Below are 7,871 nucleotides of genomic sequence, written 5' to 3'. Positions count from 1 at the left end.
GGGGGGCCACAGACACCACAGGCTAGCCTCCCTGCCTCCCCAGCACCAGCTGCTCAGGAGAGGGCTAGAGAAGGGGCCCCTGTCAGCCTGCCCTCTGCCTGGACACTGAGGCCAGGCTATGAGCGAGGCATGTCGCCAGAAAGTGGGAGCTGGTGGGACCCTGGGGCCTTGTGGGTGCGGCCCAGGCTGGAGAACAAAGGCTGAGGGATTGCAGCAGGGGGAGGGGAGGGCGGGTGCTGGGCTGGTCACACAGCTGTTTTCACTTGAATGGAGGCAGCAACAAGGTTTGGCCTGGGGGTCTGAGGACACAGATGGGCCTAGGTGTCCCTGTCCTGCCCTCCACAGGCCTCCGGGACCCCCGTGGCCTCCCATCTCCTACACTGGTGTTTCCTGGCAGCTGGGAATGCCAAAGATGGGGGTGGGGGTGATACAAGGACAACCCCAGCCTGTGAACATGGGCCCTGGGAGCTGACGGGCGTGGGAGGTGGGGAGGAGAGTCACAGCCAACCTGGGTCTCTGAGCTGCAGAGGCAGATGGACAGATACCCATCAGGAGAGAAGCGGCTGGCTGACCCGTCTCCCTGGGCACATCCTGGGTGGCTGGAAAGGGCCCCCCAACCTGACCTTACATCCAGAGCTGTAGCCTCCACTTGAATTTCCTAATGCCAGTGGCAGCCCCCCCACCCCAACCAGGGGCTCCGAGCTACCCATGAATGAGGCAGGCTAGGTGTCTTGTGGGGGCAGAGACCGAGAGTCCCTGGCCTGGAGGGTTACAACAGGGGAGCTGGGAGAATGAGTCCCTGCCCCACAAAGGCACTTGCATCTCAACGCCCTCCCCAGCCTGAGTCCCAGCCCCTTGGCCTCATGCTCTCTGCATCCCAGTGGGCAACTCTCTTAAGGAGCTGTGCTGGAGACAGCTGCTCCAGGAGCCACTTCCTCACCCTCGTGTGGGGGAGGGAGGCACGCAGGATCAGGTATGGTGGGTGCCCTCGGGTAATGGTACGATGATGGGATCCCCAACTGGGAGCAAAGGGAAGTTAAGGGGCTCCTTGGAGAGCGGGGATTCAGGATTTGGGGCTTAGGCTCAGGGGCTCTACCTGGACGTGATTTCAGCTTTACTGGACTTGGGTTCTCTGTCAGCGACAAGAGTTAATTATAGCATTAACCTGTTGTGATTAAACGAGATAATGAATATAAAGAGGGTTTGAAACATGTCTGACAGATCCCAGCTGTTGTGGCTTTCACTGCTGGAATCCCTTCATGTTTGGAGCTTTAGAAAGTTCGTCCCTGTATGTGACCAGAAAAAAATTATGAACACAGGAGGGTCCAGTTGCTCCTTCCTGCCTTGCTGGTAAGGAGAGCTCTGGATCTCAACAGGGTGGGAATGGGAGGAGGGGGATTGGAGAAGCCAGGGGAGGCCGGGCTGGATTTCACTGGGAAGCTGGGGAGCTCATGGCTGGAGAGAAATCTCATCTGCACGAAGAGGGGGCATGAGGGCGGGCTGTAGGAGAGCCTCAACAGAATGCTCAGGAGTCTGGAGCCAGGTAGAGAGAAATTTGGGGAGCAGCAGGTGTGGGTAAGAGAAGATAGGAGGAAAGGGTTTTTGCTGAGCATTATGAGTGCGCTTCTTTGGCATTTTCTAGAGAGGCTTCTGGAAAAATGTAAATAACTTTTCAGCCATTTCAGATGCCAGACTAGTGTTTCTTTAAATGTGTAAGACAGAGTCTCCAAGTAGCATATATTATCAAAAAAGAGCATCACAAAATCTCCCCAAGGCAAGCTTGTTCGGGAACTACACTATTTTATGAGACTCATGGATGGCATTGCAGGAATGATAGCATCTCCTCTTCCTAACCGGTTGTTGTGCCCCCCAGATAGACCCTAAATCTGTCTATTCTTCTTCCTGAGAAAACTCTGTTCCAAGCTCTCACCTCCTCTGCTTGAATCGCACGAGAGCTTCCAAACTCTTGCCCCTCCATCCCTGTTCCACAGAGCAGCCAGAAAAGGAGTCACGAAAACTGACATCAGATCATGGTGGGCCCTGCTCCTATCCCCCAAGATCTGCCACGGCCCATCTTGCTGATCCGTCTCTCCCCACCACCGCCTAAAGCCACAGGGTCCTTGCCTGCACAAGTCAACAGGCCCCCTGCTGCCTCAGGGCCTTGACACTGGCTGTTTCCTCTGCCTGGACTGCCCCCGAGTCCTAGCATGGTAGGTCTAGCTCGAATGTCACTTCCTCAGAAGCCTTCCTTGCCCATCTAGCCCCTCTCCGTCATGTCACCCTGCTTTATTGTTTTCATTACAGTTACCAAAGTCTGTAAGCATCTTGTTTCCCTTTTGGTTTGCTCCTTTACCTCCTGTCTTCCCCACCAGAGCGTAAGCCCCAGGGGGCAGGGCCCTGTCTGCCTCCTTCACGGTTACGTCTGCCTCACGGGACAGGAAGACTCTTGGCTGGCTCTACCTTTCCTGGGTCCAGGAAGGTGGCAAGTAGAGGAGAAGGCAGGGAGCCCCTGGCCAGGGCACAGGCCACACTCATCTCTTGCTATGCTGAGCAACATGATCCCAGGATGGCAAAGTACCAGAGCCACCAGAAAGTGAGGTTTCTGTCTTCCTGCTCCAAGATCTCCAAGAGCAGCAGGCTGATGAGGAGGTAGACAAGAAAAAGGTCAGGCCTGGAGTCCTGGTACCCCAGAAAAGTATGTGTTGGGGAGGCGGCCAGCAGAATCTTGGGGATTGATTCACACTCAAGCCAGCCCTGCTCCCAGACCCCTCCCCAGAGGGCATTGTGCCCCCAATCCCCACCCCTGCTTCTGGCCTTCCCAAAGCTGGTTACTTAAGACCCCTTGGATGTGTTAGCTTCCTATTGCTGCTGTGACAAATTATCACAGAATCGTGGCTGAAATTTATTCTCTTCCAGTTCTCGAGGTCAGGAATCTGAAGTGGGTCTCACAGGGCTAGAATCAAGATCTCAGCAGGGTTAGTTCCTTCTGGAAGCTTGAGGGGAGAATCCATTTCCTTGCTTTTCTCCTGTTTCTAGAGGCTGTCCTCATTCCTTGGCTCATGGCCCCACATCACGTGGCCTTTTGTCTCTTACCTAGTCTCTGACTCTGGCCCTCCTGCCTCCCCCCCCACCCCACCCCCCGACCTGTGAAGACCCTTGGGATTACCCTGGGCTCACGGTGATAAACCGAGGACACTCTCATCACAAGACCCTTAACTTAATCACACATGCAACATGCGATTCCCTTTTACAATGTGAGGTAATATTCATGGTTTGGGGATGAGGATGTGGACATCTTCGGAGGGCCATTATTCAGCTACAACCTGGGCACCCCAAAAAACAGACCTCAATGGATGGAACCTCAAACTATGTTTCCCAGGGCCCCAGGACTGGGGAGAAGCTCTAGCTTCAAGGGGAACAGATCCCTTTGATTTGTTCCATAGAGTAAGGAAAGACAGGATTTGGGGCATAAAGTTTGAAAATCACTAAAATGGCTGTGAGAGCCTTAGGATTAGCCCTCCTACTGCAGTGCCCTGTCTCCCCCTGCTGTTCAGCACCCCTCCCCTCCACCAGCTCTGCCCCCTCCTCAGTTGCTTACTCTGCACATCTCCCATCCCCCAACATCCTGGCTACTGTCTGTGACAGCACCCCCCCCAGACCCAGGGGCCGCTGGCGCTGAGGGGTTAAGGGGTCCCGGTCCAAGCACAGTGATGACTGGGTCCCCCTGCACCTCACCCAGTTCCAAGTCCTTGGGGTCCCTGCTGGTCTCCCCAGGCTGCCTTTGCACCTCAGACCAGCCATAGGAAAGGTGAGGTTGAGGTTGGAGAGGCCAGAGAAGGAGCAAAGGAGCAGAGCGTGGCCAAGAGGGCACCAGGGGCCTGGGAAAAGGGTGGGGGAGGTGCCAGGCACCCTAAAGGGCCTGGGCTTTGGGGGTGGGGTGGGGACAGAGTGTGCCACATACCCACCCACTGTTAACTCACGGCATGACTCCTCTCCTACTCTCTGAGCCTCAGTTTCCCCATCTGCCTTGGAGTATGACAGAGTGAATAAGAAAATAGGAGGCATGAATCCAGCCAGCCAGTTTGGGGACTCTGGCAGGGAACTTAGCATCTCTCTCCCAAGCCCTGGCTGGCTGCTCTGTGCCCTTCATCTTGAGACCTGTTACCTCTGAGCGCCCAACGCTTTCATTTTTGGAGAGGCTCAGCCCAGTGCCCCTGGGCATGAGCTCTGAGGTCAGGCAGATGTGAACTTAAATTCCCATTATGGGTGAGCAGCTTCCCTTCTCTGAGCTCAGTGCCTTCATCTATAAAACGGGGACGAGCCTCACAAGGCTGGAGGGGCATTAAAGGAGGGCATGCATGGCATACAACAAGCCTTCAGCAAATGGGGGCTGCTGCTACCACCTGCCCCCACATTTTCTTTGAAATAATAATACAGGACTGGAATTCATATAATACTTGACATTGTGCAAAGTGTTTTCTTGGCTATTACACCATGAAATCCTCACAACAGTTGGTGATATTGGGGCAGATGATCCCAGTTTATGGAAGGGAGTGAGATAACTGAGACCGAGCACAGAGAACTTTCCAGAACTCATAGGTAGAACTGGAAGGTTCTTCTGGGGCAGTCTTGGCTTCTGGGGTGGGGTCGGAGGGAGTCTGAAAAGCTCTGATTTATTCATATAACAAACATTTGTTGAGGACCTACTCTGTGCCAGGCACTGTCCCAGATAAGCTACAAGGAAGAAGATAGGCAAAACTGTCAAAGCGTAGAATTAAAGCAGAGACTCTGGAGCCAGGCTGCCTGGGTTCAAACCCCGGCTTTGCTGCTTTCCAGCTGTGTGACCATGAGCAGGTTACATAACCTCTTTGAGCCCCAATTGCCTCAACTGTAAAATCGGCCTAAGAATAGTATCTCCCCGTGGCGTTGGGGTGGGGACTCAATGCCTTAATATAATGTCAGAAGAGCACTTGGCAAATACTAAGTGTGGTGTGTGTTTATTAGTCTAGTGAGGGATGCAGAAAATGAACTGTAAACAAATAAAATAATTGCAGATTATGGCTGGTATTTTCAAGGAAATAAACGACATGCTGTGGGTGGAGGACTCTCTGTGGGGTAGTCAGGAGGGCCTCTCGGTGACTGCTTTAGGGCGATGTTTAGGGGATAGAGGAAGCAGCCTTGGCAAGAGCAGGAGAAAGTGCTTTCCAGGCAGAGGGACCAGCAAGTGAGACTCCCTGAGGTGGAAAATGGCTTGGCAGGTATCAGGAACACCAGAAGGCCTGAGCGGTGGGAGATCGGTTGGTAAGGAGGAGGACAGCAGGACAGGTCAGAGAGGACAGCAAGGCCGTATGGACCACAGAAAGGAGCTTGGCTTTTATTCTAGGATGGTGGGCAGCCACACGAGGTGCTTCTGTTTTTGTATACAGAAGCGGATCATGCATGCAGAAACTCACACAATCTAAGTGTCCAACGCTGGGAATTTTCACAAAGTGAACACACCCGGGAGCCAACACTGAGATCAAAGCCAGGACACGAGCAGGACCCCAGACTCCCCCTTAAGCCCTTCCAGCTGCAACCCCCTGGAAACCACCATCCTGACTGCTAACAACAGAGAGTAGTTTTGCCTGTTTTTTTGAACTTTCTTTTTTTTTTTTAATACATATGGATCTTGCATCTTGCTCCATAATGTATCTGTTTTTTATTATTATTTTTTAAAGATTTTATTTATTCATTTGAGAGAGAATGAGATAGAGAGCATGAGAGGGGGGAGGGTCAGAGGGAGAAGCAGACTCCTTGCCGAGCAGGGAGCCCGATGCGGGACTCGATCCCGGGACTCCAGGATCATGACCTGAGCCGAAGGCAGTCGCCTAACCAACTGAGCCACCCAGGCGCCCTTTTTTGAGCTTTCTATAAATGGAATCATATAGCTGTGTTCTTCTGTGTCTGGCTTCTTTCACTGAACATTATAAGCACCATTCACCATCACCTGCCAGTGAAATTCATCCAGCTTGTTGCAAGTGGTGGTAGTTTTTCTCTCCCTTTGTTGTGCACCTGCCACGTGACTATGCCCCGATGCATTTACACACCTGACTGTTGACAGGCACTTGCAGCCTCTGACATTGGTGCACAGTGCTCTGCTCTTCTGTTCCTGGAGGGGTTTTTGGCATGAAACCTACAAGAGCTCCTTCCAAGCTCACTCCAGTTCCTGCATCAGCCTGACCGACCCCAGAACCAGAGGAGCCTCAACTTCAGCTTTTTGCTGCTCCCACAGAAGCCCACATCAAAGTTGCCCTTTCATGTGCTGATGGTGCGTCTAACTCATCACTCCCTCCCAAACAGGAACCCTGTCATTCCCTCAGGCTTTGGTGTCCTAAGAAGATATTATGCTTAGACCGACGGTGTTCCATGGAAAATGGGCTCAATCATTCCAAAACTTCAGGTGGCTGTGAAGATTCAGTTAAATGAGAAATGTCAGTGAAAGCCCACAGCTCGGTGCCCAGGCCCTACCTCCAGGGGTCATAATGAATGCCTTCCTGTTTTCTTTCAGACCCGGAAAATAAGCGGAAAACAAGGCCCCCCCCCCTTGGGTGCGGGTGAAACTGCATCGCTGGCTCCCCAGGGTCAGGTCTTCCAGGCTAAGGAAGCCCCCTCCGCGCAAGGCCAGCACAGGCCCAGCTCCTACTGAGAGGGCAGTGCCCACAGATTGCTCTCAGCCCCAAAGGCCCAGAGGGTAGATGCTCCAGGAACCACTGCTGCCTTTACGCACTTGCTCCCCACTGAGATCCTCTCCCCTCTTCTCCACCTCATCCCAGATCCTCCAGGTCCTCCTGGAGGATGTCCCAGGTGCCCACGGCAGGTGGCATCTTCCCCCACACACCCCGGCCCCTCCTGATGCGTGCGTGCCTCCCTGCCAGACTGCGAGGGTAGGGTGGGACCTGTCCCCTTGTTCCGGGAACATGGAAGATCGCCCACACCTGGCACTCTGCCTAGAGTCCAGCGGGGGCGTCATAAATAGCTCCTGAATGATTCATTCATCACTTTGGGAGAGAAAGCACGACCTCTAAGAGGTTAAGAGCATGGGCTTTGAGGGGCGCCTGGGTGGCTCAGTCGTTAAGCGTCTGCCTTCAGCTCAGGTCATGATCCCAGTGTCCTGGGATCGAGCCCCGCATCGGGCTCCCTGCTCTGCGGGAAGCCTGCTTCTCCCTCTCCCCTCCCCCTGCTTGTGTTCCCTCTCTCACTCTGTCTCTCTCTGTCAAATAAATAAATAAAATCTTTAAAAAAAAAAAAAAAAAAGAGCATGGGCTTTGAAGTCACACAGACGTAGGTTCAAGTCTTGGCTCTGACCTTTGGCTCTGTGACCTTGGGAAGGTCATTGCACCTCTTTGAGGCTTGTTTCCTCATGTAAAAAAAAAAAATGGTGTGACCACGACCCCATTAGGTCACTGTAGGCATTAAGTGGGATGATGTTGGCCTGCCTAAAAGCCCAATTACGGTGGGAGGGGTAATTATCCGTTCAGAGAAGGGGAAACCTCTCGCTGTTCCACCTGTTTTCTCACCGGTTTCTAGGAGGCGCGCAGTATCAGGCCCGTTTTACGGAAAAAGAAACTGAGGCCCAGAAAGGGAACAGGATAACCCCGGGCCTGCAGGCTAGGGCTAGAACCCGGGCCTGTCGATTGCGTCCAGTACTCCACGTGCCTCTCAAAGCCAGTGGAGAGCACATCCCCACCCACCCCACCCTCGTCCCCGGACCTGGGAGCGTGGGGCTGGGCTCGGCCTCGGGCGACCCCCCGGGACTGCGGGGTGCGCTTGGGGATCTTGGGCTCAGACCCCGGAAGCGGCGCGTGGCTCCCGGGAGCGGAGAGAGCGCTCGG

Source organism: Neomonachus schauinslandi, chromosome 11 (assembly GCF_002201575.2).
Source record: "Neomonachus schauinslandi chromosome 11, ASM220157v2, whole genome shotgun sequence".
Classification (NCBI taxonomy): domain Eukaryota; kingdom Metazoa; phylum Chordata; class Mammalia; order Carnivora; family Phocidae; genus Neomonachus; species Neomonachus schauinslandi.
The sequence above is the reverse complement of the archived record's forward strand: the minus strand, read 5'-3'. Positions refer to the sequence as shown.